This window comes from Anolis carolinensis, chromosome 1 (genome assembly GCF_035594765.1).
Source record: "Anolis carolinensis isolate JA03-04 chromosome 1, rAnoCar3.1.pri, whole genome shotgun sequence".
NCBI classification, from domain to species: domain Eukaryota; kingdom Metazoa; phylum Chordata; class Lepidosauria; order Squamata; family Dactyloidae; genus Anolis; species Anolis carolinensis.
In genome coordinates, this window is record NC_085841.1 from 160,030,630 (window position 1) to 160,054,575 (window position 23,946).

At 39.1% G+C, this 23,946-nt stretch overlaps 1 protein-coding gene across 2 annotated transcripts in view; it reads left to right on the forward strand.

Annotated features, from left to right (window-relative positions):
* Window positions 1-23,946, forward strand: part of plcb1 (phospholipase C beta 1) — a 650,154-nt gene that overhangs the window by 300,648 nt on the left and 325,560 nt on the right. The window lies entirely within an intron of this gene.

Genomic DNA, 23,946 nt, shown 5'->3' on the forward strand with positions numbered 1-23,946 from the left:
ACCCTAAGTCTAAAGTTTAGGGCAGGGGCCGGGTAAATGACCTTGAAGGGCCGCATCCGGCCCACGGGCCTTAGTTTGGGGACCCCTGATCTAAATGAATAATACTATCTAATTATTATTTTGATATCATGTTAGAAAAATATCCAAATGAGAAAAGGGACAGTAATAAGATAGTCTTGACAGATATGTTGATGAGTTCTGTAAAAAAAGCTCACTCAGGGCCCTTCTGCACGGCCCAAATTCACATGAGATCAGCATTTCAAATACCAATTACATGCAAATTTGGAGAGCACATAAGAAGCCAAACCCCTGCCTTTTTGGTGAAGGGTGGCCAGACACCGATCCGTGGCAAACTAGCTTCAACATGGGCATGCATGGCACCTGGCCTCTGCTCACCTAGTGCTCATTTCCCCATTTAAAAAGCAAGGGGAGCCTGCTTACCGAGGCTGGAGGCTTCTGAGGGCTCCATGTCACGTGTAAATAATGTCGTGTAGTTCTGGAGAAAGGAGTGGGGAATTCTCTCTCCACAGCTCTGTGCATCGTTTAGGAGTGAAACAGAACCCTCAGAAGCCTTCAGCCTTGGTTAGGAATAAACCTGGACTTTCACTTTTGTTCCAGACTAATCTGTATTATCATGAAGTGTCATGATAATGTATCCCCTACACCGCATTAAAGAGCCTCCGGTGGCGCAGCAGATTAAGCCGCTGAGCTGTTGAATTTGCTGATCGAAAGGTGGGTGGTTTGAATCCGGGGAGTGGGGTGAGCTCCCGCTGTTAGCTCCAGCTTCTGCCAACCTAGCAATTCAAAAACACGCAAATATGAGTAATATCAACTACTACTACTACTACTACTACTACTACTTTATTTTTGTATTCTACCCCCTTTCCCCGAGGGGACTCGGGGTGGCTTACATGGGGACCTAGCAATCTATATCTATATCTTCTGTTTCTTCTATATCTATATCTATATCCATAATAAAAGTGAAAACCCGTATGTGTGTGTGGCACGGGTGTCCACTCACACAGACAGCCTCCAGCCTCCAGAAACAGGCTACAGTTCCCAGTGCTGAGGAGCCAGCAAGTCACTCTTTTCCACTGACATTGCGGTTACAGTGAGCTCCATGAACATGTAGCCCAACCCCTGGCAATGTCCTCCCCAAACACTATGAACTACCACCCAAGGAATGCTTTCATTTGGGGACCATTTCATCCTAGATTTTGCATTTTCCTCCACCACAGGCGGGCATCCCAGGGTTCAAAGACAAATAATGCCTTTTTCAAATAACTGGGCACTGCCGGGTCCCCAAGCTATATCCAAGACTTATCCAAGACTCGCTTATCCAAGCTTCTGGATTATCCAATGCATTTTTGTAGTCAATGTTTTCAATATATCGTGATATTTTGGTGCTAAATTTGTAAACACAGTAATTACAACATAACATTACTGCGTATTGAACTACTTTTTCTGTCAAATTTGTTGTATAACATGATGTTTTGGTCCTTAATTTGTAAAATCATAACCTAATTTGATGTTTAATAGGCTTTTCCTTAATCCCTCCTTATTATCCAAGATATTCGCTTATCCAAGGTTCTGCTGGCCTGTTTAGCTTGGATAAGTGAGACTCTACTGTATATAATAAAAGTCAGTGTTTGTATTTGGGTATGTATGTATCTGGGTATGTGGCAGCTTTCTGATTGGCTGTCACTTCAACAGACCACTGTGATGACAAGGAATGACGGAACTGGCCCAAACTTGGCACACTTAACCCCCATGGTGCACTTTATGGCCTGGTGCCATTTGGGGGACGATGGACCATGGATAATGGGATTTGCAGTACTTTCAATCGCTTTGCATTCCACAGACCACTGTGATGCCCACCAGTGAGGGAACTGGACCAAACTTGGCACACAAAACCCCTATGACCCCCTTTATGTCCTGATGCAAATTGGGGTAGGATGGACCAAGGATGATGGAATTTGCAGTACCTTCACTCACTTCTTGAGACCACAGCAACTGCCACAAATGACAGAACTAAACCAAACTTGACACATGTATCCCAAATGACACACTTTACATGCTGCAATAGTTTGGGGGAGGATGGACCAAGGGTGATGGGATTTGCAGTACCTTGATCCAATTCACTTCCCACAGACCACTGTGATGCCTATGAATGACAAAACTGTACCAAACTTGACACACATGTGCAATGTGGCCCACTTTACGTCCTTCAGTTTGAGGGAACAACGGACCAGGGATTATGGGACTTCCAGTACTTTCACTCACTTCTTGAGACCACTGCAACTGCCTCAAATGACAGAACTGAACCAAATTTGGCACACGTGTTCTAAATAACACACTTTACACGCTGCAGCAGTTTGGGGAGGATGGACCAAGGATTATGGGATTTGCAGTATCTTCACCCGATTCGCCTCCCACAGACCATTGCGACCCACTAATGACACAACTGGACCAAACTTGGAACACAGATGCAATGTGGCCCACTTTACACCCTGCTGTGGTGTGGGGAAGGATGGACCATGGATTATGGGATTTGCAGCACTTTCACTGTCTTCCTGAGACCACTACGACCCCCACCAATGACTTATTAAGACCAAACTTTGCACACAAACTTCCCATGACCCACTCTACATTCTGGTGCTGTTTGGAGTGGATGGAGCATGAACGATGGGACTTGCAATACCTTCACACGTCCTGAGAGCACTATGACTCCCACCAATGAGGAATAAGGACCAAACTTGGCACACAGAGCCCTCATGACCCACTCAACATCCTGGTGTGGTTGGAAGAGTTTGGACCATGGATGATGGGACTTGCAGTATCTTCACTCACTTCCCGTGACCACTGCGACCCTCACCAATGTCTGATCAAGACCAAATTTGACACATACAGTCCCCATGACCTACTTTACATCCTGGCAATGTTTAGAGGGGGATGGACCATGGATGATTGCACTTGCATATGGGAGTTGCAGTTCCCTGCACCAACTGAACCCAGCTGACATTGGATCTAGACTACACTTGGAACACAGACAAACAATGCCTTTCTCAAATGAGCTGGACACCGCTGGGTCCCTAAGCTAGTATACAATAGAATACAACATCATAAAATACATTCCAATTACTACAAATCAATACATCAAAACTATAAAATCACAACACCACACAATAAAAGCGTAGCCAATAGATCAATAGGTACTGCTCCGGCGGGAGGGTAACAGTGCTCCATGCAGTCATGCTTGCCACATGACCTTGGAGGTGTCTACGGACAACGCTGGCTCTTTGGCTTAAAAATGGAGATGAGCACCAACCTCCAAACCTTTACCTTTACACTGCATTAAATGTCAGTGAAGATGAGGCTTCTTTTTCAGTGTTGATCTGCTGGACTGTCCATTCTCTACAATCACAGTTTGCCGTTTTTAGTCTTGAATAGATCTACTAAATCATTGTGAACTTTATCCATCAACACTACCATAAATTCCATTGTACAATGGATCTCGTCTAGTTGGGACTTGCTTTTAAGTCTCTTGCTTTCAACCAAACATTATAAATGAGTGGCTTGCATTTGGTTTGTCCTTACAAGTCTGCACGAGTTCCTATTGAGAAAGAATTTTTCACAAAATAGATGAAAAACTATCCTCTTCACCCATCACTTTATGTCTCTATTAAATAGGGAACCATCCTTCAGTTTTATTGAGTTTAATTAAATTTGAGAGGTACAATTCAAAATTACTTATCCACATGATTCCCCCCCTGTAGTTTTGATTGATTATATTGCATAGGTTGGCTGTTCATTCAACCTCGCTTGTATGAACAATTCAACAATAAATGTTGAAGTAATTAATGGATTTGTTCAATAAATCCACTTTAATTGTTTCTGGGGTTCATAAAGAATCACCTTTGGATCGTAATTCCACAAGACTTTTTAAAATGAAAGATTGTGTAGGAAGTTCCAGGATTCTACGTACTTTTCTTAAAATGGTTACATGATAACAGTGGTTACAGTGGGAAACATTTGCTCATCTATTTTCTTCTCTGCTTTGGGTTCTAGAAATATAATGGCTTTCTTGAGGTAAATGCATTAGCTTTTCTTTTGTCACTTAGCATGGTCTCTTTGACTTATCCCACAGCTAACAAAAATATCTTGCTATTTTCAGATAGAGCAGACTTTGTGAATCTTTAAGGATGTTTGTACTTCAATGCACCTTTAGAAAGGTTGAGTACAATTGTGCTAAGCAGACAATAAGAAGGTGTGCTTCAAAATAGGTACTGTTGCCTGTTTGTATTATATTCATAAGTGCACATAGATTTATAGTGATTTGAGCTTTTCCTTTGTTGTTCCAAAAGTTTCCATATGCTTCAAACTTCTCCATTCCACTGACAATTCCTTTGTACAAAAAAGACGTGGAGGAGGCTGATAGGCATACAAAACACATTCATTCAAATAGCTTTTTTTCTTTTTAAAATGCAATACTAGGCTCAGAGGATGTGTATCTAATCGGCAATTTACCCACAACATTTATCCTTATTTTTACTTTAGGAACCTACAAGTAATTCTGTAAGAAATAACAAATAAGTATTTCTGTTAAACTGTGCATAGGAGGGGGGCAGTGTGGTATAGTGGTTTGAAGACTGGACTACAACTTCAGAGACTTAGGAGCTCATCACATTGATGAGGTCCAGTACTCTTGACTTGCCAGCCTCCATGGCAAATCGGGGGGCAGCAGGGCAATCCTGGCACCTTGTCTTGCCACCAGCTGACATTTCCCCATTACATGTGGGGGAGCGTTGTTGTGTGACTTCTCCCTGAGGTAGCCCTGTTATTCCAAGTGAAATGGGGGAGGCTCCCATGTTGCTGACACAGTGTCCTATGACACTTCTGCCCAATTGGTTCACAGAGCCCTGCTAGAAGTGAGATTCATCATGTGATGGACGGCATGGGGCTTTGTGGGTCAGCTGGGGTGGAAGCATCCTAGGTCTCTGAATATCCATCATGTGATGATATCCTAAGTTGAAAATCCCCACTTGAATCCTCCCATGGAAACCCATTGGACCAGTCATACTCTCTCAGCCTCAGAGGAAGATGAATGCAAAATTCCCTCTGAACAAATATTGCCAAGAAAACACAGGGTCACTTTTAGTGTCACCCTAAGACAGAAATGGCATGAAGGCACATAGCAGCAGCAGCAGCAACAACAATTTTCAGAATCCCACCCCTCAAAGAAGCAATGCCTAAACTGGCTCAGAGGTTCTGGAGGTTGTAGCCCCACAAACTATCAGTTGCTGCCAGATCAAGATAGGTTTGTTGCTTTTATGCCTCACTAAGTTGATGAACGCCTTGGAATCCTTTTATGCCTAGGTAAGTTGATGAACAACATGGACTCTGAAAAGGAGATGATCAAGATAAGGAAGATGAACCCTCTTCCATATTCTTTATATAGTTTGTCCCACAGTAGTGTGTTGTAAACTGTACAAAGAAGTGACTCTCCAAGGGGAAGTGGGCAAATTTTTGTGAAACCAATCTTGGGTAGTGTGAATATGCTCCTTTCATTAGAACTAAATCTGGCAACATTCCATTCCTGATTCAACTCTGTTGTTTTGGTGGACATCATCCATCTTACCTGAAAGCGATGGGCTAGCATAGGCAGGGCAGGGAGAAACTGATGTCACATAGCTCTCTCAGGGTAGAACCATCCCTGAATGAACTTCCCTTCACTTGACACACTAATCTATTGTCATCATTTAGAGTAATTTCATGTAGAGAAACCCAGAGATACATGTTTTTGTGAGCCAAGACTAAACATTTATACATTAACAGAGAGGAACTTGAAATTCATACTTATGAAAAGGAGCTAGCCTGGCTGATCTTTTCTTTTATATGATGATGATGGATAGGAGTTGCTCTGACAAGAAGAATAAATTAAAGTCTACTCATTGAAGATTTGTTTCATAAGGCTTAGTGTTGATATATGTTGTTATATGAGATAATTCTGTGTGCCCATCTGATAAAACAAATGATATGTGGCTCCCAACGCAAAATGCAATCTGTTCTAAGCAGTAGGTTTTGACCACCAGGAAGAAGATAATTGCCGCTGGCATAAAATTTTTAAATGTTTTCTTTGCAAACAACTGGATCCAAATTACACATTTTAGCAGCTCTTTATTGGAAGCAGGCAAAATATAGTGTAGTTATTAAAATACAGCTAAACAACAATTAGAGTATAATTGATTGAAATTCTTCTAAGATGCAACTCTCACTGCAGCCATTACATCGATTGGCTATGGTTTGCAAGAAGTGGGAGACTGAGCAAAAGTGAAAAGCATATTGTTTATTTCTCATGACTTTATTATTTCAGAATTTGAGGCAGGGGACTGCATGTCATTTTCTTGCATGAGATGCTCAGAGCTCATGTTCTCTGAGTAAGAAAGGCAGAGGAGGAGAGGCAGGCTTCCTTTGGTCACAGTGCCCTGGTAAGATGTTAGGTTGTGTCTTGAGAGGAAGGAAGGAAAGCAGGACTCTATATTGTACCCTGCCAGGTTCCTTTTGCACATGGATTTGTGTTCCTAGTGTGTTCCCCATGCAAGCTATTGCCTTTGATCCTTGCTGAAAACCATGAAGCATTTTCAGTTTGGATGGTAGAAAAATAAACCCTTAGGTAGTGGAAGAATGCTAGAGAAATGTTCAAACACTCTTCTGCTGCTCTTCTGTCAAATAGTTAAAACTGGAACTGTTAGATAAAAAGAAGCATCTGGCTTGAAGACAAAATTTTCTTTATAGATTATGTCAGTCAGAAGACAGAGGAGAAGTGCTGGCAATAAAAAAGAATCATGATAAGTGGTCAAGGTCAGTGATCCTCTTCAACTTATGTGAAGATACTAACTGCTCTTTGTTAACAGGCCTGTCTGAGCAACTACAGTGTCAGAAAACATTTAACTCTTGTTGCTTTTCAAAGAAAGGCTCTTAGGAATTGTTCAGCAGTGCAAAAGGTTGGTTGTGCTTCTGCTGCAGCATATTTTGAAAGTTGTGTGCATGCACAATTGAAATGCGGCCACACACGCATCCTTCATTTGAGGATAAGTATACACTTCACTATGTTAAGTTCTAGTCTGCCATGAGATGTAATAGTTGCATTTGTATTGCTCCTTTCATCTAATGAGAAGAAGGAAGCACAGAAAGCTCTCCTCTCTTGCACTTTATTCTCACCAACCCTTTGTGGTGGAACAGGCTGACAGGGAGAGAGCACAGTGGGCCCAAAGTCTCTTAATGAAATGTGTGACTGAATGGGGACTATTTTAACATCTCACAATTAAATATTAGCTAGATCAGCTGGGTAGAAGGAATTCCCAAAAGCACATGACCCCTATCCTCTCTCTCTCACACACACACACACCTTACGTCCCAACTGACACTGCCACAGTTTGAAAGACAGGAAGAAAAAAGTATTCCTCTATCATACCTAGCCCAAGGAACAGATGAAAGACCCTCCCTCCATCCCAACAGTCAGTGCCCTGGCCTTGGAGGGAGAGAAGCAGAAGCAGGCACAGTTCACTCTTCATAGGTCCAGTGGGAGGGACATGGAGAGAAAATTGCAGAAAGAAAGCTGGGCAAAAACTATAGAATGCAGTAATGGCTGATGGTATTCATGTCATTGGTAAGCTGGGGAAATCCATTCCAGATTTTAGTTTGAGCTCAAAGCAAGTATTCAATGACCTGAACATATTTTTGGATATACAGTGTTCCCTCACTTATTGCGGGGGTTATGTTCCAGTGAAAATTCGCGAAGTAGAGACACTATATTTATTTTAATATTTATATATTATTTTAGTACTTATACACTATTTTAAGTCTTTATCAACCAATCGTTTGTTGATAAATCGCCTCCTTCTCCTCCCGTTGCTGCTTGAGCTCCTTTTCTCTCCCTGCGGCTTCTCCTTCCTCCCTTCCATAGGCTGTAATTTGTAATTTTTTATGATTTATAATATTCTTTTAGTTTGTTGAAAAACTGTGAAACAGCGAATCTGCGAAAAGCGAACTGCGAAGTAGTGAAGGAACACTGTAGTTCAATTCCCTGGATAACTCTTTTAAAATTTAATAAAACTCAGAGAGAATTCAGCATCCTGCTGGTGTGAAAGCCATGCATCACCTCTGGAAGAATGTAAGGGTGAATTCCCCTATTTGAAGATCATTTCATTGACAAAGAAAAGGTAATGCTTTATCAGGAAAAATGCATAGCTCATTGACCAAGTGTATGTTTACATACAGAAGGTTCCTGCTTCAATTTCTATCAACTGCGGTTGAAAGTAACTCAGGTGGGGACCTCCATCTGGCTTTGAATGGCTGTGAATGATATTTGGTTGTACGGTGAATGGCCTTTTCCATTTCTTGGTTCGAAGACAGCATGCTATGGTCTTTTTACTAGTCTTGACAAATTGCTATCATTGTTAAGGATAGTAAAGGGACTATGAAAAGAATGTCCACTTACCCCATGCTTTTTTATAACTTAGCTTCTTTCTGAGATGCACATAGAGCAGTGATTGAAACCATCCATTTTCTATATACAGTAGAGTCTCACTTATCCAACATAAAACGGGCTGGCAGAATGTTGGATAAGCGAATATGTTGGATAATAAGGAGGCATTAAGGAAAAGCCTGTTAAACATCAAATTAGGTTATGATTTTACAAATGAAGCACCAAAACATCATGTTACACAACAAATTTGGCAGAAAAAGTAGTTCAATACGCAGTAATGCTATGTAGTAATTACTGTATTTATGAATTTAGCACCAAAATATCACGATATATTGAAAACATTGACTACAAAAATGTGTTGGATAATCCAGAATGTTGGATAAGCGAGTGTAGGATAAGTGAGACTCTACTGTAGTTCTTCAGACCCTAAAATGATCAAGGGAGAACAAGCCCTATAAGGAGTGGCTTGAAGAGTTGGGAATGTTTAGCTTGCAGAAGAGAAGGCTGAGAGGAGTCATGAGGGCCATGTATAAATAGGTGAGGGGAAGTCATAGGGAGGAGGAAAAACTTGTTTTCTGCAGCACTGAAGACTAGGATACGGAACAATGGCTTTAAATGACAGGAAAGGAGATTCCACCTGAACATTAAGAAGAACCTCCTCACTGTGAAAGTTGTTCAGCAGTGGAACTCTCTGCCCCGGAGTGGGGTGGAGGCTCCTTCTTTGGAGGCTTTTAAGCAGAGGCTGGATGGCCATCTGTTGAGGATGCTTTAAATGCGATTTTCCTGCTTCTTGGCAGGGAGTTGGACTGGATGGCCCACAAGGTCTCTTCCAAATCTATGATTCTATAAGTCCACACTGCCATATATTCCAGCAGGTAATGTGGGATTTTATTCAGCTGTGTGGAAGGGGCTTCAGATAACGCAGTTCAAAACTGATATTGTCAATTATTTGCCTTGGTATTCTGGGTTATATAGCTGTGTGAAAGTGCCCTCAGGTCCTTTCGTGCCATTTGGAGTCTATTTGGATGAATTTAGAAGACAAAAGGAGCTGCAGTTTCCCCTCCTGTGGTCTAGAGAAACTGTGTGTTACATAAATGCAATCTGAAAAGTACTCTACTTCATACCTGACATAATAGGTTGATTGGATGGAAGGTATAATGATATACCATACTGCGTATATGGGGCAAATTATTTGCCATAGCATCACAAAAAATATTATTTGTGGTTTTACACTGCACATCAGAATTGCACTTGTATGTTGTTTTTGTGCATTTCACAATAGCACACAGTCTTTGATATGTGTTTTCTGGTGTTTTTTAATTGAATAGCACTGGCATAACTATCTTCAAGGAGATATTTATGATACGCTATGGGGATATTGGATTACGGATAATGTCCAATTAATGGGTTATTTTTTCTGGTTATTTCTCAAGATGAGGTGAGTATCAAGATAGTTTTACTTGTGTACTGTGTTCCTGGAACATGTTATTAACATAGTTTGTGCTGCGAGTTTGTGCTGCCAGTGATATATAGATGTCTGTCTGGAGACTGGTATATCTAAGAGTATCTTAGCACTTCAAGAATGTCTGTGTGGATCCACAGAATATTTTAAGAAACAAGCCTGCATTCCTAAAGGAACTTCATTTTTATACCAGGTTGATTTGGTGATATTGATAACCCTGAGGTGAGCGAGATGGAACATTTTATTCATTTTTTTTGAAGTCAGAACATGATGCTCTAGTGGTCTTCAGTTACGAGCTAAAAAGTATTTTCTTTTGTAGTCTGCAAAAGGGTAAAGAATAGGGAGAGTTACATTTAACAAGTTGGTTTCCAGAATGGGAATAGCTTGTGTCCCTTCTCCCACCAAAACACATTTTTCTTCTGCTGATTAAAAAAAAACTTATCAGTATTACCCAGGGTTTTATGAAGAAAAACAGTGAGTAGTTTAGGCCACTGATTTTGGACAAAGCAACCCCCTTTCGCTGTGTAGCTTGAAAGTACACAACAAAACAACTGGGTTACAATGGGCAAGTCACACCCTCATACAATCAACCATTGTGATATTTTTGCCATAGGGTTACTATAGATTAGAAACAATATGAAGGCATTACTACAGCAGTAACAAGCTCAAAGCAGCCAACCAGATTCAACAGTTTACCTCTATCTGTAGTCCCACCATGGCAAAAAAAACATGGTGCGTTTTCAAGTACTGCAGTTCCTGAAGGGTTGCCATATATTCCTCTGGTTTGCTCGTTTTGCAGGAATATCCAGACATTTGAAAAATGTTAAAATACATTTCAACTGAGTAGAAAATATATCACTGGTATTTACTTCAGGGATACATTCGGAGAGTCACAGCATGAGAAAATTACATTTTGAACTACACCTAGCCATGTTGGGAGATCTTTGAAGCTTAGTCCAAAATAAGCAACTTTCCCCAAGTTTGTTCTGTGAATACAACTTTACTTTTTCTGTTTGCACTCCCCCCCCCCCCCCCATTAGAAGGTTACTTTCAGGGTGTAAATCTGTCCAGAAATGATTGCTACAATAAGTGTAATTGGAATGGTCAGGTTGTATGCAAGTCATTGTTTGGTTGGGCTAGTGCTCCATGTGCTTGATCCATATTAGTCATTTAGACTGCATGCTGCTGCTTAGAACAGACCTCCATCTGCCTCCTTTCCTGTCATCTGAGATGTGTTTTGCTTCGATGCACAAAAGATCCATTGCTGAATAGTGGTGGTTATTTCATTGCTGTTTGACTGCTGTATTGTGGAACGTATCATACAATAAAAGAGTAAAATAACAAGGAACATGTTGATGTTGTTAACAATTTTCTCTATATGAATGAATAAGTAATAATGATGTCTTTTCTGCCATGTAATTCAAAAATGTTGATGAAACAACAAGGTGACATAGAAAAATAAATCACAAGCACAAGTGAATTGATAATTCTCAAATGGACAAATCTACCTATTAGATGCTTGCTTGTGTGCAGAAGATTTGTTAGGCAACCGAAGAATGCTTAGGAAGCAAGAGATTCGAGCAAAAAGAAAAAAATCCAAAAGAAATAGACTCAGTTGTTCTGTGAGTGAATAAAAACCTCTAAGAGAGAACACAGATGTAGCCTACCGAATTTAATTTTAGCCACTGCTGGGAAAATCCAACCACTGTTTTGAAAATTATGGGGAACAAATGTCAACACAGCAATATCTTTAATCAAATTAACTGCTTTTCTGTTGATTTAAAAGGCTGGGATATTATCCAATCCATTTCAGTTCTTAGAAACACAGGATATGATTATGGAACATCCTTACACATCTCACCTTGCAGCTTCTGTTTTCTTTTTAACAGCTAGATATTATGTTAACTTTATGTATCAATCTATTTAAGTAAGAATCTTGTTTTCTTCTTCAATGTAGGATCAATTTAAAAATTGTAAGTGGGTCTCCCTCTTTCTGCTTCATTGGTGGGAAATACTAAAAGGTTGCAAAGGAGCAGACCACACAAACAAGAGTAACCACCTCCCTCTGGCTTAAAACATCCTTGTCTTTTTCTGCTGCTTCTTATGTCTCTAGGTTTTTTCCCCTTTTATTAAATAGTTAGCTTTATGCATTAAGTACAGCTAGAGTCATGTTGTTGTTGTTGTTGTTGTTGTTGTTGTTGTTAACTCATATCAAGTCAGTTTATGGCAATTCTGTAAAAGAATGAATGTGGCTGGATCTACCCTGCCATATAATCCAGTGTTTGAAACAAATTATCTGCTTTGTACTGGATTATACAAGTCTACATTGCCATATAATCCAGTGCAAAATACTGTGTTATATGGCAGTGTATGTGGGGCCTGAGTCTGTAATATGGTCTTTTCTCGTTTCCTACGGCCTTGCACCTTACCAAGCAGCATTGTTTTCTAGTGAGTCATGCCTTCTCATGATATGAAAACAACAAGAAAGGAAATGCTATGCTATTTAGCCAGATATCTTCCTTCAACAGTGAGCACCTCCCAGATACTTCTGGGATGCCTAAAAGGAGGGCACGAGTGCAACAGCAGTTACTGTTATTCTACAATATGTGACATTGTGTATTTTAATATGCATTTTATGCAAATATGTTTTTTATTCTATAGAGTGTTCTTAAATGATTATGTGCTTCGATTATGTGTTTTAGCAATGTTGCAACCCACCCGGAGCCATAAAGAGAGAGGAGTGAAAAATAAATAATAATACTGTTATTATTATTATTATTATTATTATTATTATTATTATTATTGAGAGAGGTCACTGTCTCTGAGGCCCCATCTACACTGCCCTATATCCCAGGATCTGATCCCAGGTTAGCTGCTTATCCCAGATTATATAGCAGTAAAGACTTGTTTAATCCAGTTCAAATCAGATAATCTGGGATCAAATCCTGAGACGCTTCCAGACAGTTCCAAAACACGGGATTAATATGCAGGATAAGCAAACCCGAGATCTCAAAGTAGGTCTCCACACAGACCTGCCAGTCTTAAGTTTTCTCCCCCCAATGTCTTCACAGCACATCTGTGGCTCGGGATAAAATGGATAGCAGACGGGGGACATCCGCTATAAGTTTTTTTAAAAAATTCACTCAGTTATGAACTGGTGCTTATGCAAATATCCTAATACAAATATGGAGAGAGTCCTATGTGCACATATAAGCATCAGCGCATGATGGTGGGAATATATATATTTTAAAATGCCACCGTATTTCTCCTTTTCCCAATTGCTTATGTACGATCTATTTAATATTATAAAGTTTAAAATAAACACGTTCATAGACCTCTAATGGCTCTCCACTTCTTCTCTCTTGAAACCAGCTGTAAATCAGATGTGTTACCGTGGGAGCCTGATCAACTGACGAGCAATTTTGGGCTTCCAGCATGGGCAGAAAGCAGTCTCCACAGGGGGTAAAGAGGGAAATCTCAAACTTTACATGACTGCAGGGCCACAGTCATGGGAAAATCCATGTTTTTCTCCCGGAACCGGGATAAAAAAAGACCTTTTAGAATCGGATTTTCCCTCCGTTGCTGAGTTTGTGCATGCACTTAGCACAAACGTCATCTGACCCCTTTTAACCAATTTCCTGAATTATAGGTACTGTCTGGAAGCACCCTAGGGCTGTCTAGATCCAGCCTGATTCTGGAGAAGGCATGTAGCCATCCTTCATGAGTTTCTTTAATTCCATTTAAAGGTCACACAAGTTGGTTCAGAGCTTAGAAATGCTTTCTCAACAAATAACTAATTAACATTTTGGAAAAAAAGGTTTTAAGCATTCATTATGTAATATTTGAATGCCAGCAATATTATATTTGCATAATGCTTAATGGGTCTCATCACTTCAACACATTAGTGGCTATTTTTAGTATTTTTGAATGAGCTTTAATTGATTAATGATGAACAAAAATATGAATTCAATAACAGTGAATTTAACTATGATTTTACTTTTATAAAGGTGTGCCAGCACTTTAATCTTCAGGAATTACCCTCTTTTGTGATCTCCTATTCACAGCCATGCTTACACTAAATATGGCAAGATATGACTTGGTGTCTGTCCTCTGTCTGGTGCCTAATTTTATTGCCTCACTTTACATTGTGTGAAGCTTGACTTCCTTTTATCTGCCTTGAATTTTTTGCCATTCTGCTCCATTCAGTGACCATGAACAGCTGTTTCAAGAGCATATTAGGAAAAGGTACAGTAACCTTAAAAGGCTTGACTGACTAGCTTGACTGAGATCATTCAGGTTATATCACAGCAATGCATCATCTGTAAGATTTTTGGATGAAACCGAATAGCAGCTGCTAGCGTTCTGGTTAATTAGCCTGCTGCATGACATAAATTAGGAAGGTTGCTCTTTTAGTAGAATGGAAACTAGGCTTCTTATCTTGTTTGAGTGCGGGCAGAAGCTTTTCCACTCTCTAAGGGCCATCACATCTGCCGATTGCCACTGCACCCTTCACCCCAATTTCTGCCATACCATCCGCCACCCAGTATTAATCCCTTTTTGGCTGGAGTTACACTTAAATATGTAGATGTTCTGAATTGCATACAAATTAAACTTAACAAACCTACAGAACCCATCTTGTTTGTAACTTGGGGACTGCCTGCATATATACGTATATTAGCTTTAGGTAACATAGGGAAGGTTTAACACCCCTGTGTTGTTTGTGTTGCTGTCTGTGCCCTGTTCAGAAAATTTCACTTCAGTGTATTATCTAAGGCTTTCATGGCTGGAATCACTGGGTTGCTGTGAGTTTTCCGGGCTGTATGGCCATGTCCCAGAAGCATTCTCTCCTGATGTTTCACTTACATCCATGGCAGGCATCCACAGAGTTTATGAGCTTTGTTGGAAACTAGCCAAGTGAGGTTTATGTATCTGTGGAATGTCCAGTGTGGGAGAAAGAACTCTTGTCTGTTTGAGGCAAGTGTGAATGTTGTAATTGGCCACCTTGATTTGCATTGAAAAGCCTTGCAGCTTCAAAGCCTGGCTGCGTCTTGCCTGGGAGAATCCTTTTTTGGGAGGTGTTAGCTGGCCAATCAAGGCCACAGATCTATAAACCCCACTGTCCTAGTTGCCATCAGTCCTCACAATCTCTGAGGATGCCTGCCGTAGATGTGGACGAAATGTCAGGAGAGAATGCAACCCAGAATTCACTTCACTTTCTCTCCTTGTTAAAACTGGATTTTGTGGGGAAAAGGCTTGTTATGGAAACAAGGATTGGTGATAAAGCTTTAGTGGAGACACCTTTTCCCCATGATCTCTTTCAAGAGTGAATTTCCCTTCTTAGGGGTAGATTTCTCTCACTTCCTGTTTTCTCACCCCTGTTCATTTGTAAGTTGGATGTTTGTAACTCAGGGACTGCCTTATGTATTTTTGGACCGCCATTTCCCATTTCCTAAAGCATAAAAATGTCATTGGCCAGTTCCTGATGAGCCATGGATTTTAATTTTAAGACTGGTTGATTTTTAGAATGATTTTCCTTTAAGGATGATGCAGTAATGTGCACAGTTGAGATTATTTTGTAAGACTTTCGTAAGATATTTCGTATGCATGTTGTTTTATTTGTTTTAAAAATTAATCTTGTCCATATTTTAAATAATAATAGGCATTCATACTTTAAAACTGTGGCCAAACTGAAAAAAGGGAGATCAAAGAGAAGAAGAAATGAAGGAATCTGTAATCAAAATCACACCAACTAACCAGAACCCTTATTTAAATGCCCAATGAAATCTATTTGCTATTTAGCCACAATGTTTATCAGTATAATCTTTACACACAAGGCATGCTTCATGTTATGTTAACTATTAAGTATAAATTAATAAAAGAACTCTTGCTATAGTCTTATTTTAAATGTGAAAACCTAGGTTATTTAAGTTGTAATTGCAATATGTTTTTATTAAATTATATGGATTTGATGAAAATTAAATTTTAATTGTAGCAGAAACATCTCATTGAGTCTACAGAGAATCCATTAAGTAAGACTATAATTGTTGATCTTGTATTAGAAATCTTGGCAGCTTGTGTGGGGTACAAAGAGCAGAGAACTGCTAGTGCAAATACCAAATCAGCATCAAATGTTCCTTGCTGTATGTGTCAGACAATGTAAAATAACAATGCTAGGCATTGCAAAATTGAGACATTATTACTTGGTGTTAACACAATGCATGATAAATGTTCTGTACTTGAAGATCTATTTGTCGTTTTGGGCTGAACTTGAATGCTTGACTTTGTTTTGATTGCTTGACTTGAATTGTACATACACAGAAGTTCATCCTGTAAATAGTCTTGTATTGTAAATCAAGCAGGGAAAGAAGGTGGTGACCCAGGCATATGCCAAATGCATTATTGAGTGACGTGTGCTCTGGGCTAATTCTAGTCAAGGCAAAAGAACAGGGTTCATGCCCAAACCTGCTAATGATAATTTCATTGGAGTCATCTGAAAAGGCACATCACTACACACAAGCTCTCTTTCTTCATTTTCTATGTTCTGTTTGACATGAAGTGGCAGGATATGTCCAGGGATATCCCATTGACCCGATCCCACATAGCCAATGATGAAGGGTGATGGAGACAGTGCAAAAACATTCAGAGCACAGCTATAGCTTCAAGACCTTGGTGCTAAAGCTCAGTATAGAAAACCAGATTCTAAGTTACTCTTTCTTTCTTTCAAGACAAAAACCTATGGAACACATTCATGCTTTAAGCAGAAAGAGAAAACAGGAGAGAGGAAGTCCAAATGAATAAATAATTGGCTTTGCAGAAAAAAACATGATATTCTGTGTTAATAGACACCTACACTGTTGCTATAACAGATATACTTTTTTGGATTTTTCAAAGACAATTATGAGAAATGTTTCACTTGTCAGTGAAACCAAGACCAAAATGATACTCCCCTAGAAGCAGAAACAAGCCACAAAATTTTAGTCACCAAAGCTAGTTGAAAGGAATGGCTGATACTATCATGTAGCAATTTAACAAGCATACCTTTTTGGAAAAAAAATAATGTCCTTCTGAAAGAAATAAAAAATGTGAAATGGCTGGAATACAGAAAATAGGATCACATAATACGTTCTCATGTCCTGCCTCTAGGTTTTGTTCTCCATTCCTGTAATCTTGAAGAGGTTGAAGAGGTCACTGTGGTGCAGAAAAGTTGAAAGAACTAAACTTAGTCATAAATCTTGCTAAAACTTCTGCTGTTATACTGTAAAAGCAGAGCTGGTAGTTCCCATGTATCAGATTAGAATATTACTCTTAACCTCTCTAGAATGGAATATTGTTCAAGTGATGATCATCTAGATTAGCATCAATGTGCCCACAAGGCTCTTTTGCTATCATTCAGTTCATTATGTATGAGACATTATATCTCCATCTTGAAACAAGACTTCATAAGATGGCTGGAGTAGTAGTGGGGGAGAGGTATGAGTATAAGAAAAATATTTTATTTTACTATATATACTATATACATTCATCATATATAAATTGACCATATATATTAACCGAAGGCATGTTTGGGTGTTAAATTAGGGATTTTGATATAGCCCATGGATAAGTTGGGGGTCATTCTGCAGACAGGGGGTATAGCGCTGTGTTGGGGGCCAAGTAGTTGTCATTCAGCCCATTTAGCCCATGATTGTGCTTGCTCCCCAGGTCACTGAGGAAGTGGATCATGGGATTTCTAGGCCTGCGAGCCAACATGAGATTTTAAGTCCTGAAAATGAGCAGTCTGTGTCTCCAGCAGTTAGTAAATGCCACATTACAGAGAGGGGACCCAGATGCTGCTGAGGAGTTGTTCGCTACTAGGGAGTTCAGAGGATGAAATCCCAGGTGGAAAGGATAATGAGCTGGTAGATAGGAGACTTCATTTTTGTAAACTTCGGGCTGCTCAGTAGAATCACTAAAGGTCACAGTGTTTGTTACAGAAAAACCCTTATCTGGAAGTCAGGTGAAAAGGCATGATTTTATGTGTATATTAGAGAGACCGGGGGTTTGCCAGCCAGTATGGTCAATGTTGGTAATTGAGAGAACAGCTTTTGTCATGTCCTAGTCAAGCCTGCTAAGGGAATTTTAATTCCATGTCTTTGTTCATGTTTCATGCTTCTAAGTTTGAAGAATTGTTCTGGATTTTTGAATTGTATTTATTCTGTCTTGTATTCTTAGCTCTTTTGTATTCATGTGCTGGATGTTCTGTTGCTTTGGGGTTGTTGAAACTATTATTGTACCTTGAACAATTTGGACTATTTTCTACATATAGACTTTGGAGTTTTTACCATTTTTGCTGAACTGCTTTTTAAAATATAATCTTCAATAAACTATTTTGCTGATTTAACTTGGACTGGAGTGTGGTGGTTAAATACAGAGGTGCTTCCTACCCTGAAGTACAGCAGTAGTATTTTTGTGCCCTGGCACTCAAAACGGCAAGGAGAGGCACTATGGCAGAGAAAGAATGGTTCAGAGCTTCTTTTAGGTCCTCCTGGTACAGACTAAGCTCTTACATTTTACAGCTCTACTCAAAGAACTGGATGGTTTTCTTTTTTATAAGAGTTAAGGTACATTGTTCACACCGACCTGTGTATAAGTTGATCCAGGCTACATTTTGCCATTTATATATCGGACATTATTTTACTATGCCACATACATAATAGTGCTTGATATTCATGGGATGGAGGGGTTCTGGAAACAAATCCCCAAGTCCCTCTGTACTTGCATTTTAACTTTTGTATGTCTTTAAATTATGTTTAAAATGCCAATATTTTAATTTGTTTCGATATTATTGCTATATTTTAAAATATATTGTTGTGGGCCACCTTGGATTCCACACCTAGAAAAAGGCAGCTTATAAATGCAATCCACCAATCGGTCGGTCAATCAATGACATGCTTTATTATTATTATTATTATTATTATTATTATTATTATTATTATTATTATTATTATTATGGTATATTTATTTATACCCTGCTTTATTTCTCCCAAAGGGGACTCAAAGCAGCTTTCAGTTCTGTAGGAATTTGGCCAATGAAGCTGATTTTCTTCAGTGTTTTAATTTGTTTTTGTAACTTAATGATGGTTTTACTTATCTATATTTTAAATGTTTTACCTGATTTTCAGACAGTTTTATATTGCTTATTGTTATGTTCCTTTAAAAAAACTCTATGGACTTTGTTGTTATCGCTAACTTTGAGTATTACTCTGGAAATAAAATATATGTTATCAGAATGTAAGAACTGTAATACAGACAACAGCTGGATTCTGAAACTAGTATCTCTCTGTAGCATACTAGCATTTTTTTCATCTGAAAGGGGCAGTTGAATATTCTCAAATAATGACTGCTGGTTTGGATGGGTCTGTGTTTGTATTGCCTACTCAATGTGTGTTGAGATGTTTTAGCCCATGTCTTACTTTATCTATTCCTAAGTGTGAACATTGTAATTCTATTTGTAGATATTATAGAAGGTATGTTTTACATGTGTATGCAAAAATCTACAAATTGAAGATGATCAATGCATGTAACAAAAACTTATGTCACAGTGAATCTTTTGTTACTGTTATTCTATAATGATTTGGAGTACCATATGTGCCGTTTATATGTTTTGCAGTTGTTCTCCATTGATGATGATGAGGTGAATGAGTTTGCACAGCTCGGTATGATATTAATCTGGAAAAGAAGTACGAGTCTGTTAAAAGGCAAGAAGTGGGGTTTACCTGGTAGTAAATGGAGATGCTTTGGAAAGTGGCTCTTTCTCACTATTAAGCAGCCTGGACCAAGGAATTATGCAAGTATAGGCTGCTTCTCAGTTAGGCAACAAGGCATTTATTGAAACTTGAGAATCGAAATATTTGTCCTGCAATATGTTGGTAGTGCTTTCCATATCACATAGGAGAAATCTAAAGAATCTCAACATAGATGCCAATGTACTTTTTGTTAACTACAAATCTTATTCCAACACATCTCCAATCTTTTCCTGTGAAGCAAAGCATCCTGCAGTAAGATTCCCTTTCACTCGTTTCTACTAGAATATTTCCTGCATTTTGGAACTACCCAGCCACTTCAAGCTACTGTATTTAAAACATACACACAAGCAGGTTGTGTATTCTGTAGAGTGGTGTGTTGCTAGGCACCTTGGACAAAGAGCTTGATTTGCAAGCATGGGTTGGCACAGGCTATATGCTCCCACATATGTCTGCAAAAATGCCTTTGCCTCTCCAATCTCCCAAAATATCTTATTAGTGTGCAACAGTTTCATGAAAATTTGTTTTTTGAGGTATAGTTGTAGTTTTTGTTGTTGTTATTATTATTGTTGTTGTTATTTACTTATTTATTTTCTATGTAGTAAAATACAGAAGGGACACATCAGGCGGCATCTCAAAGCTGAAATAACAACTGATAGGCACATCACGTAGCAGCTACTCTTTACCTGAGGAGATAGCCTCTCTCCCATTTTTGTCATATGTGATGTCATGTATGCTAAAAATGTGATGATTACACAAACACACATGTCTGGATTCCTGTACTAAAAAAAGCTTTCACATGTTTTATGTCATAATCGTGCAATTGTTCTGAAATTTACAGTTTATGGTGATGGTGATGGGGATGGTGGTGGTGGTGGTGATGATGACGATGATGGCAACAGTGACCTCGTGGATGTGGAAGGGTGGAGCTGAGGCTCAGAAAAATAGCACCTTACCTAATACTATACTAAATTCAAGGCAGAGCTTTTATTTGAACTAAAAATTTCTTCATTCATCATTTGTGCAGGATAGAGCTTAATCTTGGTAAAGGGGAACCATGGGTGGCCCAGGAAAGTATATATTTTAAGAATAGCCTGAGGCAAAGAGAAATGCTAATCAGGGAATGGAAAAGCATGGCTCAGATTTCTGAAAATAAGGCAGGACATTCAGAATCCTGGACAGAGCTGAGGGAGTTAATGACCATTTGAAAAGGGCACCATTGAATGTGAATCCTCTTACTTTGTTGTTGTTGTGTATCTTCAAGTAAGTTTGGTTGATTGGTTGATGTTATTTTTCCAATCCCCCCCCCCCCATGCAGCAACCAGAAAAAAATAGATTAAAGTTCAATATACTCTGATTCTGTCACAATATAGATAGAGTGTCCCTTACCTGTAATCCTGAAATCCAATATATTCCAAAACCTAAAATTGTCCACATAGGTAGCTGAAAGTGTGCAACCTTTACAGACTTGGCTAGGAGGTGGGGGGGGGGATCGCTTCTGCACCCCCTCGCTTCTTGGCTCAACTTTGGTACACGCCAGGAAGTTCCAGAGATGCATAATGGCGGCTCAGTGAGTTTTTATGTTATTTTAAATGTTTTAGGGGGAAATTTGGGTTTTCCCCGTTGTAGCGCGGTGGTTACTGCACTACAATGAGGATAGCACATGGGAAAGCCCAGTTCTTTTGGGTGCCCATGTGGACAGCAACGCAAGATAAAACAGGTTACTTTAATCAGTTTTCTTACACAATAAATTGCTGTCTGGAAGCAGCCTGAATCTATTCCAATGAGAGAGTTGTATTTTTGCTTTTCAAAAGTTGAGTCAACAATCATCCCAGCAGTTTGGTTCCATTGAAGTTTCCAAAAAGAATAATGTATTGTGTACAATAAAGTGCAGTAATGAAAAAGGGATATAATCATTGTTGTATCCAGATATCACTCCTCCAGCAACATGTGCAACTGGTTCACTAGTTGTAATGGTACAATGTTGAGCTTGTTTTGGAAGTAGGGTTTAGCACTTTGGACAACTACTGTTGTTATTATATTCTTTCAAGTGACCTGTTGACTTAAGGTGATCTCATGAATTTCCTAGGATTTTCTGAGACAAATATTACTCAGAGATGATTTAGCTAGTTCCCTCCTCTGAAATATGCATTGCAGCTCCTGACATTCATTGGTGATCTCTCATCAAAGTACTAATCAGAGTTGACCCTATTTAATTTCCAAGTTCAGATGGGATCTGGTGACTTTGAATTCCATTTGATTCCATAGTCATAACTATTTTCAGGTAGGACATTCAACTACATTATTCTTTTTTCCCAATGAATGACACAGAGTCGCAGATTAACTTCCTTCTTATACAGGTGTTACTTATTTTCATATTAGATGCTCACTTTTTGTAGAGCCTGCAGATGCATAACTGGGGAACCTGTGGCCTTTGGATGTCATTGAACTCCAGCTCCCAAAAGTCATAATCAGTCTGGCCAATGAATTAAGACTGGAGCACTATGATATAAAGTATGAAGTAATTTGTAGTATAATGGGAGTCATCATCAACATGCACCTCATTGCTATTTCAGATAAAGCAGGATAAAGAGTTGCTTTTCATTTCATCATTTATCTGTATACAGTGTATTTTATATTTTATATGTGTGTGTTTTATTGTAAGCCACCCTGAGTCCCCTATAGGGTGAGAATGTAAATGTTGTAATAAATAAATAATAAATAATATCTTTAAGCTTGTTCAACAGTTTATCTTACATAGTGACAACAGTGTAGGAATAATACCCTTTCTGGGAGAAACATTAGCTGTAAGGAATATCCATTAAGTGAATATTCTGGAAAATAGGATTTGTTTCAGCTTACTTCCTCCTTCAAGAGAATGGTCATCACAAACAGATCTGTTGTGGTCAGAAACAGATTTGTAGACACTGAAGCTATTCCAATGTGGGAACTGTATTTTCCTTCTACCATGGGCCTTGTTTTTAAGCTAATGTATAACCATCTAGTAAAGAGTAATCAAGTAATGTGTGTGTGTGTGTGTGTGTGTGTGTGTGAGAGAGAGAGAGAGAGACAGAGAGACAGAGAGAGAGGGAGAGAGAAAATTATGCCTTGGTGATGAAAAGCTGATATCTTCTAATTTTTGTCAGTGTATAGATTTTTGTGTTGTTGTTGTGTTCACTTTGGCCATCATACTTTTCTAATGGCAAAGAAGCTTATAAGATGTCTTGAAACTGAATCTTGAACCATCAGTTTCACCAAGGATTAAAAACAGAGTTCAAGATAGGTTTTTCTCTAAAACACATGACTTTTCAGCATGATTATAAGGATGAAAAAATATAGTATTTTCAAAGTGCTTAAACAGAACCAAAACACTTTAAAGAAACCATTTTTAGTAGATGGATTCCCGGGTATTCCCTGGAAGATTGTACATGTGTGTAACTTTGATATGATCAAGGAAATGCTTGTCTTTTATTCCTTCATGCACTCTGAGGAGCACTATTCTCCCCACACTCCCTGGTCGATATTATAGTCTTTCTGAAAAACTGTTCTAGGAAATTGTAACTGATACTAAACCTTCCTTTAATAACTACCAAGAAGCCAGTGCTCAGCTGTTCTCCAAGTGAGGCAAACACCTCCATTGTGGATGTGGAAGCCAGTAGTGGGAGTCCTTGCTCCAACCACTCCTTGCCTTTGAAAGGTAATGCTGTATGCGCCAACAGCCTGTTCTCAATCCTGAACTAGACTGCTGCCCACAGAAATGCTGGTAGCCCATATCCCATTATCAGATTCAACTGCCTGTCCAATCAGCATCGCTACATGAAATGTGGAAGGGGGCATTGTGCCATTTGATGATAGCAAAATACCTTGGAATGGTTCAGAATGGGTAGCATGAGAGATCTTTTGAAATATTAAATATCGTTTGTTGTAGTGGATATAAACACATAAACACATGTAGTGGATATAGATGTAATTCAAAAAGCCTTGATCATTTTAGATTATTTGAACTTCAAATGGTGTGAAATTGTGGGAGCTAGTATCAGGAAAGTATCAGGAGGGTCAAAATTCTCCAGCAAAAATATAACAAGTAGCAAAGATGTTAATATGAGAACTATACTACTGTTGCGAGAAGGCGAAGCGAGTGATGAAGTCCTGTTTTGTGATTTGATCACATTAGCAGCGAACAGAGGAACAACATACTACTGCCTTCCTGTTAC